General features: G+C 36.8%; 1 long non-coding RNA gene across 1 annotated transcript in view; it reads left to right on the top strand.

Annotated features, from left to right (window-relative positions):
• The window catches only part of LOC140497339 (uncharacterized), a 164975-nt gene extending 149822 nt beyond the window's left edge, over positions 1-15153 (top strand). The window contains exon 3 of the long non-coding RNA XR_011964625.1: positions 13800-15153. This is a non-coding gene — a long non-coding RNA (uncharacterized lncRNA). The remainder of the gene's footprint in view (positions 1-13799) is intronic.
• Positions 15154-22130: the final 6977 nt, after the last annotated feature.

Genomic DNA, 22130 nt, shown 5'->3' with positions numbered 1-22130 from the left:
CATTAAACCGATGGAATGACTGTTACAATACTGCCTGATTCAAGTTCAGTTATCAAGTTTCTCTTATTATACACTCTACTGCCATTGCATCACACTTCATGGGCTGCCATCCAATACAAATGATTGGATCAGATTCAACCAGTCCAAAATGAACATAGTCTGAGACTTGCAACTATATTAACTATATTTTCCAGACCTTATATTCCTTTATGGCCATAGGCAGCTAGAACATATAATGGAGAGAGTACAGAGCTTGGGACCAAGAAGGCTGGTTTCAAATACTGTTTCAGATACGTACTAGTTCTATGGTCCTGGGCATGCAACTTTGCCTCAGTTTCATCACGTAAAATGAGAAAAATCATAGTACTTGTCCCACAGAGTTTTGTAAAGACAAAACAAAATTACATATGCCAAAACCCTATATAATGCTAGCTACTATTAGTATCATTGAGGAAAAAGATGAGTATGTGAAATAATAGCAACATTAACAGTATTACAAATAGTACCTTAAATAGTTGCTTATATGAATCGTGCACAGACAAGCTATATTCTCTGTCCTCATGGAGCATATATTCTTCTAAGATGCACATTTTGTTCTGGCTATAGTCAGCACATCCAAAACAGAAAAGCAAAAAGTATCACATTTAGGAAATAGCATCATAGACCATAACAAAAGAAACGATGCTTGGCAACACATTAAGGTGTGAATTTTTAAGGTTAGTTCTCTTGATATTGTTCACTGCCTCCTGGTTATTTGGCTTGCAATAAAGATGAACTGATTTCCTGAACTCTACAGTGGTAGTTTGGTTTAATCCTCAAGGTCTACACAGCAGAATCAGAATAGGACACTTTTTTACTAAGTTATGCTGTTCTTATAAAAAGGAGAAATCTTTATTTAAAAAGCTAAACATGCTGATTTATCAAATATTTAAATTCAAGATTAAATATTTAAATAGAAATATTTCAGTGACAAAAACTGTAAAGAATGCCTGTCAATTGAGGAATGAATTAATTATGGTATATGAATGTGATGTTGTGATAAATATGATAAAAAAGATGATTTCAAAGAGACATGGAAAGACTTATGAACTGAAACAAAGTGAACAAAGTAAAATCAGAATAACAATTTGGACAATCATATCAATGTTATAAACGTGAACAGTTTTGAAGACTCTTATGAATTGATGAAGAACGAATTGAATGAAACCAGAGCAATTTATTCAATGACAGCACTACAAAACAAATAGCTTTGAAAGCTGTAAGAATTAAGATCCATGCAGCAGCCATTCATGATCTGAGAAGGACTAATGATGAAATATGATATCTAATTCCTAACAGAGAAGTGATGATTTATGGTGCAGACCAATACACACATGCACACATGCACACACACATATTGGTATACAGCCAATGAAATGCTTTATTTTACAAGACTCGGCTGCTGTTGCTGTTGCTGCTTTTGAGTCATTTCAGTTATGTTTGACTCTCAGTGACCCCATTTGCGGTTTTCTTGGCAGAGATACTAGGGTAGTTTGCCATTCCTTCTCCAGCTCATTTGACGGATGAGAAACTGAGGCAAAAAGGGTTAAGTGACTTGCCCAGGGTCTCACCATGATTACATATATTGAATACTAGAATTTGATTTTCTTTTCTCCTTTTTTTTTCAATAGAGTAGAAGTGAAAGAAAGAAAATCAATTTCTGCTTATTTAAAAATAAACAATTTAAAAAGCACAGAGCTGATGCAAAGGGCTATAGCTGTAGAATGTTACATGTACTTTCAGGTAAAAGCATTAATGTTGTTTATTTGACTCTATTGTTTTGCTTTCTTAAGAAAACATGTCATGGAGTAGGGACATTTTATAAAGATTTGTAAGGTAGAAATAAAACATGAAACTTTTAAAGATTAAAAATGTAGAAAACATTTCATATGTATACACAAATATGTAGATGTGCATATGTATGTTATATATTATGCATAAATAGAGTTTTTAATTCTCTAATGTTCCGAAACATACATTTAACTATCTCTGAATATAATACTTGAACTGGAAGTTTTCCTTCACTGTCTTAGTCATAGCCGTAAGTCGTCTGTGCTGGCTCTTTAGGATACTAGGCAAATAGAGGAATGGGAATATTTGGCCTTCCTTGCATTCCTAATTGACTGGAAAAACCTTGTTATTTTCCCTCAATATAGGGCAATTTGATTAAATCTTTTAATTTAAAAGAGACTGTGAGACAGGTAGATATAACTATACAATTGATTAATATCCATGAGTACATTCCCTGACACCAACGATCAACTCTGATGTTACACCATATCAAATCTATTTACAGTTTTTGAATTTGTAAGTGCCTTAGATTCCTTTTGTCTACCTCAGTACAAAATCGAACAGGCTCTAACATCTGGAGATCAACCAGTGGTCAAGCTGTTGGCCATCTGGTGGTATAAATCTGTTTAAATAGCATTGATCTTCTGTGAATAATTTCATATACATTGCTATTTCTCAGAGCCAGACAAAGAAGCTCAACATGAACTACCATTCACAAGTTTTCCTGTATATTTTTGAGTGAGTATGGTCACCAAATTTCCTTGTTTTTTTCAGATAGACCTTTTATTTACATCATTACAGTGTGAGGTTATCTCTTGAAATCTTAAAATTTATTAAGATACCTAGAAACTTTTGAGAAATTTTTCTCAATTGGTAGCAAAGCAAAACTGAAAACAATTACATGATTGACAATATTATCCAGTGGCTATTTTTGGCTTTTCTCCCCCAAATTACTTTTGCCCTGCCAGATAGCTTCTATGAGCTGATCCTCCCATAAGAAGTTTGTGTACAATGCTCATTTTTTTCTCATTAAAGTCCATTGCTACAGTTTTTTGCATCTTTTGATACCTACCTTCTGAAATAAAATGACGTCTTATAAAGAGGTAAACTCCTCTCCCCACACCAATAAAACTCATTTAAATATCCTAAATATATCTAAAGAAATAGAACAAGAGTTCTGAATAAAACTAGGAAAGGGTTCCTTCACAATACCAACCCCTTAATATCCTAACATTTAAACAATAGTAGTAGCCACCATCAACAAAGCTGACTTGGCTATTGTTTTCCCCTCATGGAGAGTTCTACTACTTCTTGACTATAAGGATTTCCTAGGGTTGGTTTGCATGCAATAAGAGTGAGAAGGAAGGATTTTTGTTGTTAGACAATTTCATTTTCTGGCAAACATTTCAAAATGAACAGAAATAAATCTTCTTAAAAGTGCAATCCCTCCCCTACAAAAACAACAACAACACATAGTCATAGTTATGTGTAAGAAATAATGCAAATTTAATCAATTGCTTAAATATTATTTGTGTTGCCACTAACTTGATCATATTATAGATGGCACAGTGGATAAAATGCAGATTCTAGAGTTAGGAAGAAATGAATTCAAATCCAGCCTCAGACACTTAATAGCAAGTTTTATGACCTTGGACAAGCCAGTTAATTCTGTGTCAGTTTACTTATCTGTAAAATGAACTGTGGAAAGAATTGGCAAACTCTTCTAATATCTTTGCCAAGAAAACTTCAAATGGGGTCATGAAGAATCAAATACAACTGAAACAACTGAACAAGAACAATAATTCTGCAAAGAAAAGACTAAGCCACAAGCATTCTGAAATTTTTGTACATACATACGTAATACATATGTACATACACATATACATATCCACATATCCATATATCCATGCATACACATATATACACATACACACATATATCTTAAAGCAATCACAGTTTCTACCTGAGAACTGGATTGATCTATAATTCAGAAAGGGGAGAAATATGTAATGCAAAGAAATATAAGAGCAGCTACTGCCCCCCCTTTTATATTCATAATGTTTAACACTACCTGGTATATACTAGGTACTAATAAACACTTGTTGATTTTACTTGACTTGTGATATTTCACAATTATGTCTTCCAATAAAGTCTGAATAGTCACTGAGATTTGGAAATGGTCTGGTTGCAAATCGGAAATACAGGAAACAGTTTCACCCATTCCAATAGGCAACACACACACACACAACACACACACACATGCACATACACACACATGTTCCTGTAGCAGATGTATTCTTCCATTTTTCTCATTCATACAGGTTTCTCTGCTAATTAAAGCAACAGATTGCATTTAGGACATTTATTTATGTGAGATAAAGCACAATCAACACTGTTTCTAACGTAATCAGAATATCTCAAAGCATTATTTTTGTGACCATATTAGATACTACATTTTTCAAAAACATAAAAAACAATGCCCCAGAACTCCTTGTAGCAGGGAGAGAATTGAAGTCCAATTTCAGCATTGCTACGATTTTATGGGATTAATCTTAGTTAAATTACTTTGTTTCTGAGGGTGTCAGTTTCAGTCTACCCCTCTACAAAATGAAGGGTTTGGACTAGACTAGACTGGACACTCTCTAAGGATTCTTTTAGCTCTAAGAAATATCTGTGACTGATTTTATGATCAATTCAATGGAGGTGGGCAGGGTTGGATGAGGAGAAGCAAAGAATAAAGTTGATTATATATTATTGCTATGTCTTACTGATCTTTCCTATACAGTGTCTCTGCCATTGGTCCCCTCATTTTGACTCATGCACCTACAGTTTAGTCAGTCTTTTCATTACCTCATAAAGTGACAAGTTCATCGGTTGTTGTAACGTATATAAGACATAGTGAGAATAAAACAAAGAAACACTGGGCTCAGAATTAGAAGAGATAGGCTGGTGGACAGGTTAAATACTAGACTTGCATTCAAAAACCTGAGTTTAAATCCTGTGTCTTATACTTACTACTTTTATGATCATAGGGCGAGTCATATAATGTCTTGGAGCTTCATTTTTATTATCAAAAAAATGGGGACATATAATTCCTGTGTCTCTCTGGGCTGTTGTGAAGAATAAATGTCTTATGATAACTTATAAACCTTAAATTTTTATCTAAATTCTAACCTGATTATTCCTTAGTCCTTCCATTTTCTGCTCTCAGAGGAAGCCTTCAAATAGTTATCTCTTTTGACTTAAATTTCTCTTTGGTCCTCTGGTTCCTTCTTTGAAAATTCAGGGATTTAGAATAGATGATTTCCAATATAATATCCAAGTTTCCTGACTCTGGACTCTTTTATATCCAATTAATCTTTCATGTAGTTGTGAAAATAATCTTCTAACGCACAGGCTCAACCGTCACTTTTTTGACGAACAGCTATTGGCTATAGTATAACATGCAGTCTTTGTTTGGCATTTGAGTTTCTCTAATCAAGGCTTAATGTTATGTCATAAAACTGTTATTATTCAAGCTTCATTCTGGAAAATTTGTACTGATATTTTCTTGTGCTCTATCCTCTCTGCCCATTCATGTATGACAGGGATATCTCGTTGGCATCATAGTAGCATTGTTGACAGTAGCAATGACTTTTTCATTTCCCTTGTGGTGTTTCTAGTGTTCTTAATATTTTTGTGTCAGACAGCAATTTAGAACTCTCTCCAAAGGGCTATGAAAGCATGCATTCCCTTTGACCCAGAAATACCACTGCTAGGTCGATACTCCCAAAGAGATTAAAAAAGAGGAATAGGACTGAAAAGTATAAAAATATTTATTGCAGTTCTTTTTATGATGGCAAAAAATTGGAAATTGGGGGGATGCCCATCAATTGGGGAATGACTGAACAGGTTGTGGTATATGATAAGATGGAATGCTACTATGCTATAAAAAATGATGAGAAAGTTTGGAAAGACTTACATGACCTGATGCAAAGTTAAGTAAGCAGAACAGCAGCATCATGTGATGATCAACTGTAAATGACTTAACTATTCTTAGAAATACAATGACCCAAGGCAATCTTGAAGGACTTGTGATGAAAAATGCTATCCACCTCCAGAGAGAACCGATGCAGTCTGAATATAGTTTAAAGCATACTTTTTTAAAGTTTATTTTTTTCAGCATCTGTGTTTTCTCTTATAACATGACTAACATGGAAATATGTTTTTTATGACTGCACATGTATAACCTTTAGGAAACTACTTGCTTTCTCAATGGAGAGGGGGGGAAGAGAAAGGATGGAAGTTAACATTTTTTTTTTAAAATGAACATTTAATTATAAAAAATAAAATATTTAAAAAGAAGAAATTTTTTTTTGTCATGGATGAAGATTACAGTGGGCTGGGAATGAGGCAATAGGGTGAAAGGAATGTCTTATCCCTACCTTAAAACATTCAAGAGGGATTTCCTGTTAAGATGGCTTCCTGAACAGGAGGCAGAACACTAAGATCCCACATACATACTTCTGCAAAACCCTGTTAATGACAGACTGAAAAATGATCACAAAATCTAAAGAGAAACTGTAATACATGACTTCTTCCATTCTATAATTGGATAAAAGTTAGCTAGAAATATAGGGATAATAAGAAAAAGAGGACCTTCCAGCAAAGCAAATTCCAGAAGGACTAGGGATGACACATGTAACCTGCAAGGTTCTTTGTCCAGAGGCAAGAAGATAGTCAGCATACCATGAGGAAACCTGTGAGTGGTCAGTAATCTGTCAGGCAGAGAACTTGCAAACCCCAGAACTGGCTGCAGTGGAACTCAAATAGCAGAACCAAAGCAGATAGTGATAGAACTCACATGGCACCACAGTATTTAGACCATAAAGGTCCAATCCCAGGATATTCAAGGTTCCTTACATTCTTCTTGAGAAGCTAGGGAGGAACCTGAAGATTCAGCAGGCTGAGACTTAAGATCCAGAAGGAAGGACTTCAGGAAGAAGAGGTCAGTGTAGGAACCTGAGGAACAGAGGCTAAAACCAAGAAAAGGTGACCTTTCCATACAAAAGTGTAGTCAGGTGCAGAATCTGATCCTGGAACAAACAGCCAATTCAGGAACGAAAGTGGAAGACTGAATCAAAGAAAACACTGGCCAAGGTTGCAGTTATTGCAATATGACTCCATAACTGCTTCAAGAAAGTAAAATCACTAGAATATAAAGGGAGTACCTGAGATTTATTTTTAGATAATTATGGAATAGCTGAACAAATCATTGTATATGATATGTAATAAAATATTACCCCAAGAAATAACATCAGATCATTTCAGAGAATCCTGAGTAATATAAACTGACTAAAAGTGAAGTGGCTGAAAATAGGAGAACAACTTATAAAAAGATAGGAACATTATAAAGAAAAAACAACAACAACATCTGATTAAAACTGTTGGAAACCATATCTCCAGAGGACCGATGATATGGCACATTACCCATCTACCTGCTGACAAAGATGATGGACACAGGGTACAGAAAGAATGAAGTGTTGATAGGACATGAAACCCTGTATCTCTGAATTCTATAAGGGTCAGTGCCTGAACAGCAGGGCTGGGGCATTTGGTATACAAGGAGCTCTATATTTTGAGAGGGTCTGGAACTGAAAAAAAAATCAATGAATGAATAAAGGAATGAAGTGTTTGTTAAGGATTTACTATGTACAAAGACTATGCTAATATTGGGGATACAAACAGGAAAGCAAGATGGTCCTTTCTCTCAAGAAGCCCACATTTTACTGGATGAAAAACAAGACCCCGTGCCATGATGTAGAGTGCTAATCCAGCACTTGCCTTTCACTGATAGTCATGTGATCAATGCAGAAGGTTTTGCTTTTGTAGTTGGAGTAGTGTGCATGGAGCACATTCCCAGAATGGAACTGTAGTCAACAAGGACTTATGATAAACTTACTATGTTCTTGGCACCATGCTAAGTGCTAAGGAGACAAATGTGAGCAAAAGAAAAGATAGTCCGCACCTTCAAGAAGCTTCCACTCTAATAGGGGAAGCTAGCCTATGATAGGAAGCTGGAAACTGTGGGATAAAAGCATGACTTCTTGGGAGCATTGTGGCAAAGTCCACAATGTCAATAGCTTAGCTGAGAGATGATATAAAGAATAAGTGGCCTAGGTCCTTCCACAAATTGGACATTTTGGAAAACTCACCAATGGGAGAAGTGAGACAGAGGGACAGAAAGATGTTTCAGAGTAAGATGGCCACAGCCACTATGGGCACTTCCAGAGTCAGAAGGCAGTTGAGGGATGATAATAAAGCCCACAGAATCAGAGGCAAAGACAGAAGGGAAAAAGTTATAAGTCTTGAGTGAGAATATGGAATCCTGGAAATGGAACTCATTAGAGGTTAGGGGAATATTCAACATAGTATGGTAATGTTATAGATTGGGAATGAATATATGAATCACTTGAGAAATGTGGAATCTGTCATGGAGTAAGTTTTCTCACTTTCTACAATCCTGATTATGAAGGTTTTTTGGGTATTCTTTGTTTTGTGTGTAGTACTTGGGGGCATATGATGGTGAGGGTGTATGAAAGAATCCTTCTCACTGCCATACTTCAAATAATGGACAGACCTCTTCCAAATGCTTTGTGTTTGCTGTAAGAGGACTCATGATCGAGCACTGAGCAGGAAATCTGGGTATATACTAAAGGTTCAGTCTCTGTCCCTCAAGCCTCTGCTTTGTGCGAGTCTAGAGGCATAAGGACAATTCTATGAACTCTAGAAGGTTGGAAGTTCTGGGAAAGTACCTCCCATCAGAGAGTCAGGCACTAGGAGCACATGACCTCTTACTCAAGCTTTTGTCTGAATCCACCCAGCTCTTGTTGATTACTTATTTCCTTTGATATAAGATCTTGTAAAATCATGAATGGCAGTGGGTATCTTTCCCCTTTCCTGAACAACTAAGCAGCATATTACTCAGAGTTACTGACATAGTTGCAGTGGTGATAGTGACAAATACAGTGACAGAGCAGATAAGGGGAAAAGAGTCACATACATAGAAATAACTAGGGGAAAAAAGCCTATTTAACATTGGTCTGGCTGTATTCAGGGAAAGGGAAATGTAAAATAGCTAGTGAAAAGCCCTGTTGAAAATGTCCTAAGGAGGCTTGCATACTAACCTTTTCCAATGATGGTGATCATTTTATGATTCTTCATTGCTTAGCACTCGATTTTCATCGTGTGAGGATAACAGTGTCTGATGTGTGCCACATTCAGGATTGTACTCTGAAGTCATTCCCTCCCCGCACCAACTGCCATCGAGAAGGACCCCTTAGGCTAGAGCCAAGATTGAATTGTTCCTCAGAAGTCCGAGGTGGTATTGGAAGTGAAGCCCTGGGAGCCTAGTTCCTCTACCAGAGATTGGCAAGTAGTGATCCTGTTGCAAATTTCAAGGACAAAGGAAGGCCAAAGACAGAAAGTAGCAGAGGACTGCCAACCTTATGGCCTCAACCTAGCCTGATTAGTCTCTCTAGTAGAAGTGGGTTAAACTCCCATGTCCCAAACGTTGATAGACTGGGTTCCTTGAAAAAGAACTAAAGACTCATTTGGGAAAGAAACACATGAACATGATTTCAGGGCCAAATCCCTGGAGGTGCCTTTAGACTCACACAAAAAGTGTTATATTGTATTACATATATTACATATAATTGCATAATATCATGATATTTATTTATTATAATACAATGATAATTTCTGAGAAGTTTCCAACATACAACAGATTCTGTCCTCTGAACTTTGATTCTTGGCACATAGTTTTCATGGGCCAGTCTTGCTCTATTCATTGAAAATGCCTTCCTCCAGTTGAAACCACATTCTTCCTTCAAGTTCTAGCTCAGGTATTGCCTCATTTACAAAGACTACCTTGTTATTCCTCTGCCTGTCACCCCAACTGATCCTTGGAAAGAGATCTCTCTCTCTCTCCCCTCCTGTCATTCTCCCATCCCTCTTTCTCCTTCCTTTGTATCACCCTTCTTATCACAATGATTTATGTACATGATGCAGTTTGTCTATTAGTATGGGAGTTCCTTGAGGGCAAAGATTTGTCATTTTACATCTCTGTGTCACTGGTTTCTTGGTGTATTGCTATTAGAACTATGTGCACAGAACCCATAGCAGTTTTTAATAAAGATTTATTGAGTCAGGTTAAAATTGATGTTCTCAATATCAAATGTCTTGATGATTGACAGAAATGGATTGCTTTCTGTCCAGCTGGTTGGGCTTTTGGTGTACATAGAGACTGACTGCAATATATTCTTAAACATTAGCAGATAGTTGGGGAGAAACAATGTAGCAGGGAGGGGGGAAGCTCACAGAAAAACTACAAAATGTTTACTAAAGGTGATACTCAGATTGAAACAAAGTATGTGCCATCTAAGTCATCCCCTTGGGAGATAATATGAGCTGGAATCACAATTGCCTGTCTTTCCAAAAGAGAATACATTTATGCAAAGAGTCCAAAGGGGGCTGTGAGCCTTACAAAGACTTTTCTTTTCTAAAATAGGGGCAAAGCTGTATGAGAAACCATGGAGAGAGGTGAGTTTATCTGGGGCAGCACAGTGCTGCATGCTCAGGCAAACCATGTAATAAACCGTGACCCTAGGTGCCCTACTGTAGTGATTTGTCTTACCAAGCTTCCTCAGGAGGCATGCCCAGAATGTAAGCCTTGTTGCTGGAGGCCATTAAGGTCCCATCCAAGGAGCCTACTCTTAGGGAGAAAATGAGAGAAATATAAAGTTGTTCTAACATTGATCTCAAAGTTGTGAGTCTGAAGTTTGCAAGAAAAAGCTTATAAGGTATGAGGGACTCTGGGAATATGGTATATAGACACTCTGAAGTTTAATTTTAAAAGTTGGAAAACAGACCTTATACGATGTGCTCTTCTGGTCTTTTCATTAAAATATATTCTGTTTCTCCAATAAAACCTAATACTTAGAGCACTGAACTCAGTTTTTCCACACTGACTATTTATTCCTTCCTTTCCACTTTTAATGACTATGCTATTTTTGATGTGCTTTTGTTAATTTTGTCTATACGATTGCTATTTCTCTGCCCCCTGGCTTTCTTCTCCCCTGGCTGTCCTACAAATCACAGCCATTTTTTTCTCTAATGCACATCTCAAATCATGTTACTGATATGCTCAAAAAATTTCAGTGGTTCACCACTGCATAGAGAGCACGTTCTATACTCCATATGGAAGATTTTCAACAATTTTGTTCCAATCTGTGTTTCAACCTATTCTCTCTCTACTTCCCTATAAAATTTTCTTCCCACACTTACTAGTTTACTCACTGTCTTCTGAACAGCACAGATCTGTGCCTGCTACTCTATGCTTACTCACATCCATTCCTCTAACCTGATACATAATTTTCTCTCCTTTTTAATCTACTCATTTAATTCCTTTAAAGCTATCTTCACTTTCCAGTATTACCGTTTCCTCTCCTTCCTTATCTAGTCAGCTTGCAATGATCTTTTTTCTTCTCCATATTCATAACACTTCCTGTTTGTGTCATTCGTTTGATTCCCAAACGTAGTCTGCCTTATAATTATCTCCTATTTTGTCATCTCGTACTATTATTTGCATCTGAGTAGGTCCATGTTCATCAAATTCACCAGTATAACTGAAATACCTTTTTTAAATGCACTAATTATGAAGTGCCTATAAGAGATGTTACAGGAATTTGTCAAATTCCTTTGTTATCAGGGCAGTAAACATGGATCATTCTACTTGCTTATTGTCTACTTGTTCTCTTTCTTCCTTCAGGGCAAAGGGATTAGTTTGGGCAGAATGCACTGATCTTTTTTTTTCCCCTTGGCATTCTAACTATGGAACTATTTTATTTTCAAGATGACAGAGACCATGCATGTATTCTTGTATCTCCGTTGCCTCACTTTCCAATGCATATTTCAGAGCTTTTCAAGAATTAAGGGTACCATGAATATCTTTTGAATGAATATACCTAATTGGAACTCTGTCTTCATAAGAAAACATCACTTAGGGAGTAATAGACTGGTGTAGATTTCTTAGGAATCTCACTCTTTAATTTCCTTAAATACAGAATTTGATCCTGATCTTTTTTTTTACATGCTGTTTTCATTGTGCTTGAAAACTCAGTGTTCAATATACATAGGACTTTTACATTTAGAACAAGAAGGGGCATCAAAGGTTTTTCATTTTATGTATGAGGAAACCAAGACCTAGGAAGGTGAGGGACTTTGCCTGAGGTTGTAGAGGTGAGTGTCATAGAGATAATTATTTGAACCCAGTTCCTCTGATCACATGGACATTCCACTGCACTAGACTGCTTCCCAATGAATGACTAAATGAAAAACGAAAGCATTTACTGAGCCCCTGCTATGTGCTAAGTGCTGGGGACATACACACACACGTGCATCACAACATAGGGATACAGGTAGAAAAGTAAGATAGCCTCTATTCTTATGGAACTCACATTCCAATAGTGAGAGGCCACATAGGAAAATGGTTCAACCACAGGAAATCTGGAAAGACCCATTTGGTCCTCAAAGTAGAGTGGTAGGGCAGATAATAAAGCTCCGTGGTCTGGATGGGACACAATCCAGTTTAACAAAAATGTAGTGGAGAGAAAATAACGATGTCAGCTAGTCATTCAGTCAATAGACAGGTATTAAGTGCCTACTATATATCAGATACCAGGTAACAAAGATAGTCCCTCCTCTCAAGTAGCTCACATATAAGAGCAGAGATAACATGCAAACAAACAAGCTACAAACAGGCTAAGTTAGAAACTATCACTGGAGACACCAGAGGTCTAGAGACACTAGACTTAAGGGAAAGGGAGGGTTAGGAAAGGCTTTCTGAAAGTGGAAGTTTAGTTGAGACTTCAAGAAAAGGAGGAGGAGTCAAAGGTAGGGATCAAGAGACAGAAGATCCTAGGCATGGGTAATAGCCAGTAAAAATACCTAAAGTCAAGTTTTAAAGTCTCTTGTTTAAGGAATAAGAAGCAGTTAGGTGGTACACTTGATAGATTGTTTGGCCTTGAGTCAAGAAGACTCCCTGAATTCAAAACAGACATAAGACACTTCTAGTTGTGTGACCCTGGGCAAGTCACTTAACTCTATTTGTCTCAATTTCCTCATCTGCAAATGAGCTACCAAAGGAAATGGCAAACCACTCCAGTATTTCTGCCAAGAAAACTCTAAATAAGATCCTGAAGAATTGGACAACTGAAAGGGCTGGAAAACAAGAGCCCAGTGTCACTAGATCAGAGTTTGTGGTTGCAGTGTATAGTACGAAAAGACTAGAAAGATGGTGTGGGCAGAGAGAATTACAAAGGAACTTGGACACTAAACAGAGAATTTTTTATTTGGTACCAGGGAGTCACTGGAGTTTACTGAGTAGGGGAATGATATGGATAGTCCAATGCTTTAGCAAGATCATTTTTGAAAGCTAAATTAACATTGAGATCATTGATGGAATTATCAGATGAAATAGCATAGAGAGAAAAGATAAGAGAGCCTATGACAGGGCTCTTCAGTACATTCAGTTAGTGAGCCTGATCTAGATACAGGATGTACAGAGGAAACTTGGAGCAGAGAGACAGGAGAAAAACCCAGAAAGAAGAAAGCATAAAGAAGAACAGGGTGATATTGTCAAAGACTCCAGAGAGGTCAAGAAGCATACAAACTGAGGACTGGTCATTCAGTTTGGTAATTTAGAAGTCATTACTAACTTTGGAAAGAACAATTTTGGCTGAATGATGACGTTGGAAACTAGATTTCAGAGAAGTAAGAAGAAAATTAGAGGAAAGGAAGGGGAGGTGCTTCTTGTAAATAGCCTTCTCAAGCAGTTTAGTCACAAAATGTACGAGAGAGATGATGACGCAAGAGGTAGTGAAGATGGCTGGCATTTTCTTATTTTTCTTCTTTTTTTTTTTTTTTTTTAGAATGGAGGAGATATGAACATGTTTGTGGATTCCAGCAAACAAGGAGAAATTGAAGAAAAGTGAAATAATATTTATAAAGCGTAGCATTTAAAGTTTGCAAAGCTCGACATTTATTACCTCATTTGACCTGCACAACAGTTGTCTTTGTTGATTGCATCATTACTCATTTTACAGGGAAAAAAACTGAGATTGTAAGAAGCTGCAGGCCACAAATCTAGTAAATGACCCAGGATTCAGACTCAGGTCTTCCTGATTCCAGGTACAATGCTCTGTTATACCATTTAGCTGCTTGCCATGTAGATATGTGGCAAATCCATCCATCTGGCAGATTTTTCCAAGTTGATGCAGCTTTGATTTTAGATGCAAGAGCAGCAATAATGTGTTATTCAAGGATCAACCTCGTGTAATAGATAAAAAAAGTTTAGCTGGGAAGATAAGGGTTCCACACATTTAAATAGAGGTTCACTTTATTGAGGGAAGCAGCATTTTTAAAATGAAGTAAAGCCTATGGACTGCTGCTCCAACAATATCTCTAAGTGCATAAAGTAAAATACAAAGGATTGCAGAAGAAGCCGATTATGTTCGAATAGTTATTAATGATAGTTCAGTGATGACAGTTTAAGAACTCCTGTAACAGGGGAGACAATATTTATAGGAGATTGGTAGAAAATGAAGGAGATTTTTGTATAGAGAGGAACAGGTAGAGAGGCTTAATTCTTTTGGCAGTCAACTGATGTGCCTTTTCCAAAAGCAATGGCTGATTACTATCCCAAAACAAGAAATTGGAAAGGGTAGCAGTGACGATGAAGAGCAAGATGACATGATTATGGATAGCTGAATGGAATATGAAGTATTTTGCTGTAGTCTGGAGCGAGCTAAATAAATGAGATAGACAAATTTGCACTTTCAGTCAAAGCCTTGAGAAAATCTATATTTAGTCAAAGTATATTCAGATTTACCCTTATCTGACTTTGCTTGATGAAATAACTCTTACTATGTAAAGGTCTTTTTTTCTAATGATTGATAGCTTTGATCTTAAAAGAATCCATAAAAATCTAAGGGCCATTACACCTTCAGGCATTGTTCTCAAATAATTAAAAAGTATTGTTTTTTTGTTATGATTTTAGTTTAATACAAAGAGAAAAAATACTGAAGGGATAGCATGGTGTATATAGGAATTGTGATCTCTATATCAGAAAGCCTGGCTTTGAGTACAAAATCTAACACTTATTAGGTATATGATCTTGTAAAAATCACAGCCTCAGTTTCTGAATTAGTAAAACGAGAACAATGAACCACCTTATGATGCTGATGTAATGTAAACTTCTAATCCTTAGATAAAGGTATGTTAATTTTATTGCATAGGTACTGTGTCAATGAAGGAGAAGTAGGAAACATTTATATTGAAATCATTGCAGACAGTGATAATACATAGACTGTATTTCCATGTCCCGGGATAAATCCTACAAAAATGATGTTTGCTTAAATTATGCAGTCATTGATTAGCCTGAGAAAGTGGATAGAGAGTCAGCCTCCACGTCAGAAAGACCTGGGTTCAAGCCCCTTCTCTGACAGGTTTTAGTTTTATGGCCCTTGGTGAGTCATTTAATTTCTATGCTCTCTAAAATGTTGTTATACAAGTCTTAAACCCACATTGATGGAATTGTTTCTTCATTTACTGACAATTCCTTCTAGGACCAAAATCACAGATTTCCTATCCTTGCCTCCTCCCCTCCCCCATACATTCCATACACTTGACTCCTAGATAAACCTAAAATTCTAATTTTACCACTTACTTTTAAGGAAAATAATCATTTTGGGGTCTGCTCTCAATTTAGGCATATTGATATAGATGTTAGGTTAAAAAAGCTATGCAAGTATGTATAATAATAAGAATTCTTAAAATGGTGATTAATATGGCAAGTCCATGAACTTGGGTGGAAAAAATTGCATCTTTATTTTCCATAATCTGTAACTGAATTTTAGCCTTACTTTCAATTATGAATGTAGACAACAAAATAACATTCTTAGAAGGGGTTCATATAGACTTAACTGGCCTGCCAGTGGGGTCTATTTTGCAAAACAGGTTAAGAACCTCTGTAGTAGTGGATCAAATAATGTGTCTTAGGGCTTAGTTTCCTCTTTTATAAAATGAAAAAATGGGACTTTTTGACTTTGCAGACTTCTTTCATCTCTAAATTTTCTTAAAAATCAGTTTAACTTTATTTTTAAATTGCTTTATTTATTTTTAGTTTTCAATATTCAGTTTCACAGGCTTTTGAGTTTTAAATTTTCTCTGCCTTTCCCTTCTCCAAGATGGCATACAATCTGATATAGGTTCTACATATATATTCATATTAAACACATTTTTATGTTAGTCATGTCCAACATTTTTTGATCCAATAATTTATAATCTCATAAGATAATGTAAGGACCCCTTCCCACAAGAGCAAGAATGATGTGGAATTATTGGCTTTTAGGAGCCATTTAGGAGCCAATTAGCAGGACAGAAGGGAAGGATCCCTTGGTGGCAGGGTGATGGAGCATAATCATGGTTGAAACAATAAGTATGATGTTCGTACCTGTCAAACCAGATCTCACAAGTAAGCACAACCAAGCGGCTAAGTAGGATGTAGACAAGTGACTTTGCAGCAGATTTGAAACCTAGGATTTTAGCAAGGAATCAGGGAGTAAGTGTTATTATGGAAAGCAGCCTGCACTGAGAAGGTGATGCTTGACATGAAACCTCCTTTCCTCTCAAAGTAATATTCTTTTATGGAATGTGCTACCCAAAGTATCTTTCTTGTTCCAGTGAGTCACTGTTTTCTTACTTCCAGGTGCAGTGTATCTGAAAGCACTGAGTAAGAAATTAATATCCTCATCATTATTGTTATATAGTTCCTTCTTTGTATTACATATTATTATTATTATTATTATTATTATTATTATTATTATTATAGAGATATTTTGGCAACAGCTGATGGATGACTGGACTCAGTGTCAAGAAAAACTGGCTTCAAATCCTGTATAGCCAAGAGTTAGGCATTTATATAGCACTTTAAGGTTTGCCAAGCATTTTAAAATATTTCACTTTACCCCCGCAACAAACATTAAATGTTTATACTATTCTTATCATTATTTTTATAGGTGAAGAAACTAAGAAAAACAAGAGTTAACAGTCACAAAATTAGTGTCTTCTTAGTTAATAACACTCTATGGACCTCAGCCATTTTTTTAGTACCTTTATACTTATCATGACTATATTGAGATCTACTTAGTGGAAAGAATTCATTACATTCTTTGAGATTAATATAATTCAATTCAATGAAACTTTTTAATTGCCTCATATGTTCATGTAGCCTAGCCCAGTGGGTAAAAAGCTAGCTTTTCAACTAGGAAGATTTAAATTCAATTATTTCTGTTTACATATAAGTTCTTTGTGAAGCTAAACAAAATCATTCTACCTCTCAATGCTCTAGTTTAGGCAAATCTTCAAACCTAAATTTTAGAGAAAGTAGAGGCAGTTCCTTCATAAGAAGGTCCATGTACCAGTGAAACTTCAGGTTCAATCACTATCATTATTATGTGATAGGCACTGGTGATAAAGATATGCAATTGAAACTGTCCCTAAACTCACAATTTTTACATTCTATGAAGAAATGCAATCAAATCACTGATCCTTCCACTATACTATTATTCCAAATTCATTTTGAAGAGAGTGATATATGATAAAAGGGAAAGAATTATGGATTTGGGGTATAAAGGATATAGGTTGGAATGTTGAATGTGAGATTCATTTTGTCTACACCTGCAGCCCCTTCTTTCAGTGGTAAGAGATTCCTGGAACCCCCATTTGGGGGATGGTCTCTGGCTAGTCATCCCTCATTCCATGGACTTCACCATTAGGACTAAGCTGTCTTCCAAATCAGCCCCTGGGCTTCCTTTTTAGATTGGCAACTTCTATCTGGATCCTTTATGTTGGGGAAGGGTCCACACCAGCCATACCTCATTCTTTGTATTTTGCATCCATGACTCAGCTCTCTTCACCCTCTTCCCTGTTCCTCCTCTCATTAGTGAGTTCTTTCTAGAATCTCCATTTTGGGGAAGAGTCAGATCAGCCATCTTTTGTTCTCCTTGCTTCACCACCATGCCTTCATGGACATCTCATCTACCCTTTTCTGGTTCCATTTTATATGTTTATTTCCTTTTTTACAATTCAAGTGCCTTGAAGGAAGGGACTACTTTTCCTTTTGTCCATATTTGTATCCCCAGCACTTAGCATAGTGCCTGGCATATAGTAAGCCCTTAATAAGCACTAGTTGACTTATTGACTTGACTTTAGCTAAACCCTTCTAAATGCCTCATACTCCCCATCCTCCAGTGCTAAGTCTATCATCCTATGAGTGAATATTCTTTTCTCCATCTATATTTTGAAGTATTTGTTTTCCTGAGGAAAAATTTCCAGTTTGTCTGTATTCTAGCTGTTAGTGACTTTGATAACCACCTTACCTTTTATTTTTTAAGATAGAAAACATGAACAGGAAATATGGCCTATAATATTTTACATTGTGGAACATTCTACTATTTTTACAAATGTCTTTCACACATTATTAGTTGATCTGACCTTTACAAAAATTCTCTTAGTTAAGGATGGAAGAGATCACATTTTTTTTTTTAAATAAGCAAGGTAAGAGTCAGAGAAAAGAAGTCTATTGCCCTAATCCTACACAAACTGAATGTGAGAGGGATTGTACTGGGACCTTGGTCTTTTGGCTTGAATTGCATGGTCCAGATGAGATATTGTGTCCTTGTGTCTAGTGAATAAATTGTTTTAGCCTAATACAACTTAGAAGCATATAAAAAGACAACACAGAAATGAAAATAGCACTTAATTTTTTTTTAGATTGCATCTCCCTATTTTTCCCGGCCTAGGGGTACAAGGGCAACTTCTGGGCCCAAGTCTAATGATGATGAGTTCAAAAGCTATAACCTGCTCTGTTTTTCTGATATGGTCCAGTTTCTTTGTCCTTAAGCAGTCTGATGGTCCTCTATTTCTAGGGTTCGTCATAGCAGTATGGGACTTAATGCAAAGACACAATTGATTTTGAGCTCTCCTATAGCTCAGAACTCCTAAACTCAAGCAATCCATCAGCCCTGTAGAGGGGTAAGAGGAGTGTGAGTCCCATGATCAAGGCCATAGCAGAGGCAAAGCCTTTTCCCATGGGACTTGTGCTTACACAAACCCTGGGAAAAGCTCTCCATGACCCTGGAACCTGATGTTCTTGCAGATACTGACATTCTTTGTAGAAAAGTTGTAATTGGGTCTGGGAACTCAGAAACTAGCTTCAGGAGCAAGATAAGCTTCGTTACTTGCTTCAGGTACAAGGATGTGGGTAAGTCATGGGATGGTGAAGTAATGGTTTAGCTCAGCCTGCATGTGATTGTGGTTACAGCCATTAAATACCCTGACCCTCAGTTGAATAAACAGATTGCTCTCTTGCATTCCTGCCTGCTTGGACTCTTTATTCTCACCATGCACCGAAGCACTCCACAGATGCTGGTGGCCCATGGCAAGTGGCGCCCAAACAGGGACTTAAGGAGGCAGGGACTGGACCTGATACTTCAAGTCTCCTGTGTAGCTGCAACCCCCTTAGGAAGGAGCTCTGAGTGCAGTAGGAGACAGCATCAAGGTAAGGGGAAGACTCAAGCCACACTTTCCTTTCATCCTCACTCGAGTTTCATTCAGGCACAAGCAACTCATTTCAGCAGGCTTACCAGGGAAGGTGTGTTAGTGTTCTGGAGATAACAAAAGCATCTCTGAAGCCCCAGAAACAGCGGACAAACACAATTCAAGGAAAAGGATCAATAATCTCAATAAGGGTGATTTTTGTTGTAAATACTTCACTAGTTGTAGATATCTAACTAGACTAAATTGAGCTGGCTAGCAGTCTCAAGGACAGTTGAGCAAAAAGCAGCTTTAACGCAAGGACATTTGGTGAAATGAAAGTAAAGATGGGAGAAGCACATTCGGGCAGTAAAGATAGAGTTCACACCCTTCTAGACTGTAAATTCTTAAAGAAATTAACCAATTATGGACCAGGTAGTCTTTACATTCAATCCCTTCTAGACAGCATTTCTCAGACAGCCCTATCTCCCACTGATTGGTGCAATGTATCTAAACCACTCTTGAAGGATGAGATTATTTAGTTTGGAAACCTGAATATATGATGATGTTTGGAACACAGTGAAAGAAAGCAAGCCAAAGGTCTAATTTGTACATAGTATTTTTGACAATCTTTCCTCAGTTTTTGGATTCTTTTTTATTGTCTGTATATGTGTTCTGTTTTTATATGATCTGTGTGCATGTGTTTGTGTGTTAATATGGCCAGTGCCATTGTGCTGGTTGGAATGCAGTTATCTCTTTCCCTCTGTTGCTGTCTCTGTCTCTGTCTCTGTCTCTGTCTCTGTCTCTGTCTCTGTCTCTGTCTCTCTCTCTCTCTCTCTCTCTCTCTCTCTCTCTCTCTCTCTCTCTCTGATGGCTGCAGCATTAGGGAAGAGAATGGGAGAGAGAAAGAGAAAAACACATCTTGTATTATTTAGTTTGTATGACTGCTAAAGGCAGTTTCAGGTCAGAAACATTTTACAAAGAAATAACGAATGTTCAGTTTTAAAAAGGGTTGTAATCAAAGCCCATTAGGAGAACAACATGGGTACTATCTTAAAGGTAAGCATAACAGTTTTGGAAATTGTTGGAAAAGTGTTGGTAAAATTCTCTCTCTTTCTACCTTCTAACCCTGGCCAGGTTGTGAAGATGGGGAGAAAGACAAGAAATCGGGGAAACTTTTCCCCTCATATTACAGAGGCAAGCTGACTAGCGTTTTAATTATTTCATGCCTCACCAAAAAGAGAAAAGTTTTTCCTTATTGGGAAACAACCAAAAGGCAGTTATTTTAAGTGAATGATGTCACTCCTAATTGGATGTTTAAGACAGGTCAGCATTTGTTAGATTATTTGGCTCTAAAAGTAAGAGACACCTCAGAGATAAAGCTTTGAACTCCACAGTAGAAAAGAGGGGACTAGGTGCTACTGGATCTTGTTCCAGAGTCTCCCTCACTTCCACTGGAAGATTCACAGCTATCTCTTTCAAAAAAGTTTTTAAAGAGTGGACACAGAAGTGAAATTTACTTGAGTAAAAGTTAGAACCATTAAGATTTTTTACCCTGTAGTCCCAACTCCAACCATTGAGCTAGGAGTGCAGTGAATACTTAGGACAGTTAAAAACATTTTAATAGATTCTGTTAACTCCTCTCATCCTGATTAGAACAAGGGGAGAGAATGCTAAAATATGGTAGGGAATTTAAGTCATCCTCCCTGGGAGTAGGGGATGAACCAGGGCAGTACAAGATCATAAGCTAACCAGTCTCCACATTTAGTAAGCCTAGTCTTCTATTAATAATTATTATATTGGAAATGTAAATAATGGCACCTAAAGTTCACTGTTTGGGTTACTATTGTGTTTCTAAATTGTAATAAAATTCTCTTGTAGTGTAAAAATTGAGTGACCATGGTAATCCAGAAATGGTGTTAGAAAAAGCAATTTTAAATCTGAATTTTGTTGAAACTAAAGATGTTGGGAAAATTGTGTAAAACAAGTTATGTTATTTTAAATTTTATCAGTCCTGCAACCTTGTCTTATGTTTTGTAATTGCTGTTTAGAAAACCAGGTATTTTTATCCTTTGCTGTTAAAGAATTTACAGCTAAAACAATTTGGCTATCATTTATAAAAGTTGTAAGTAAGATTGTTAACTAAATTTTTGGAGTTACTGCTTTAATGCTAAAATCTAACATTGTCAATGGCTCATTGTGTGTGGAAAGAAAGAAATTGAGTCAAAACTTTATTTAGACTGGTTCTGCCCATTCAGAACAGTCCTCCTGCATGTTTGGGGGTTGGCAGGCATGGGATCTGTGCCAGTTCCTTTTATTTTGTAAAGCTACTAAGGACCCTGGAAACCATCCATGTGAGCAAGGTCTTCAGTCCTAAGAAAGAAATTTGTTTGGCTTATATAATTCACAAAAAATGAATGGGACTTGCTCAAAAGATGTAATAGATAGAAAGGATTTTTAACAATTGGCTTCTACAGCAGGACAAGTTTTAAATTTGGGAAGGAAAAATGTTAAATGGAAGGTCTTATGTATGTGAGTATTGGTAAATCTTTATTGCTTATTGCAACTTCTAAACTATGATTGGTGAAACTTTCTGTGTAAGGTACAAGGCATTTGGGACCATAGCTATTTTTGTTTTGAGTTTGAATTTGGGCATAGTTGCTTGC

The sequence above is a fragment of the Notamacropus eugenii genome, chromosome 3 (assembly GCF_028372415.1).
Source record: "Notamacropus eugenii isolate mMacEug1 chromosome 3, mMacEug1.pri_v2, whole genome shotgun sequence".
NCBI classification, from domain to species: Eukaryota; Metazoa; Chordata; class Mammalia; order Diprotodontia; family Macropodidae; genus Notamacropus; species Notamacropus eugenii.
Note: the sequence above shows the minus strand (reverse complement) of the source record. Positions and strands in the feature narration are given on the sequence as shown.